General features: G+C 45.3%; 1 long non-coding RNA gene across 1 annotated transcript; it reads right to left on the bottom strand.

Moving 5' to 3' along the window:
* Positions 1–209: 209 nt before the first annotated feature.
* LOC106820417 lies at positions 210–1,160 on the bottom strand. The gene is made up of 3 exons (XR_001395622.1): positions 1,059–1,160; positions 583–798; positions 210–287 (listed from the first exon to the last, which is right to left on the bottom strand). It is a non-coding gene; the product is annotated as an uncharacterized LOC106820417 (long non-coding RNA).
* Between the last annotated feature and the right edge of the window lie 93 nt (positions 1,161–1,253).

Raw genomic sequence — 1,253 nt, 5'->3', positions numbered from 1 at the left:
AGAGAGAGAGAGAGCGCGCGCGAGAGCGCGCGAAAGAGAGCGCGCGAGAGCGCGCGAAAGAGAGAGCAAAAGAGCAATGTACTTACTACACGATTTCATTCGTGCTTGGCATTTCGTGTTTATAGAGACGATACACGACTGACTGAATATCTCGCCGCCTTGGTTGAAGTTCGGGCAGGTTCTGGCGTAGTAAAGACACATGTCCGCTATCTTCTGCTGATCCTCGGTCTTAGCTGCCTCTAATACGGCCGGACAAGCAGGCTCAGTAGTCGGCAGCGCAGCAGCAGCTAAAGGCACGATAATCTATAAGCCAATTTGCTCGTATATGACGGTGACCTTAGGATATCAAACTAGATTTACATAAAAGTATTATATATAGCTAGAATACAACTAAAATAGAAACGAATCGATCACATTCACGATCATTTATGAAAACTCGCGATACAGTGAAAATCGATTGTTAAAATCATCACACCACTGGTTCAGTTTTATCGAGGAACGCGTCGTTGATGACGTCACTGTCACTATACATCATGGAGATGAATGCATAATATTAGAGAGAAAATTTCCACGCGAACTTACTGCACTCTCTGCTCTTTGCCTGACATTTGTCGAGAACGGACTGCGTGCAGGTTTCGCTGAACAGCTCGTTATTCGGGCACTGCCGCATGTAGAATTTACACAGCTCGAACAGTTCGCGCCCCTTAATCTCCTTCTCTTCGTCGGTTGTGGCGCCACCTATGTTAATGGCTTTAATTCCGGCGCAAGTAGGGACACTCTGGGGAAGCTTGTCAATTTCTGTAAACACACCACGTGCGCTTATATTTATATATATATATATATTACATACACACGCACACGCACACGCACACGCACACGTGCACACACACACACACACACACACACACACACACACACACACACACACACACACACACACACACACACACACACGCACACGCACACGCACACGCACACGCACACGCACACGCACATGCATATACACACACACGCGCACATATATATATCTGTATGCATACTATATATAGTGTACTTACGGCAGGAGGCCGCCTTGGCTTGACACCTCTCTCCGACGCACGGCTTACATTCGTTCTGGAGGCGCGCTTTGTTTTTTTCGATGAGCGTCTGCTTAGCCTACAACCAGAGATTACAGCTTAATAAAATTACCACATAATACCAATAACAATAACAATACACATAATACCAATAATTACCACATAATAAAATTATAT

The sequence above is a fragment of the Priapulus caudatus genome, unplaced genomic scaffold (genome assembly GCF_000485595.1).
Source record: "Priapulus caudatus unplaced genomic scaffold, Priapulus_caudatus-5.0.1 Scaffold13041, whole genome shotgun sequence".
Classification (NCBI taxonomy): Eukaryota; Metazoa; Priapulida; class Priapulimorpha; order Priapulimorphida; family Priapulidae; genus Priapulus; species Priapulus caudatus.
This window is presented reverse-complemented; position numbering and strand designations above follow the sequence as displayed.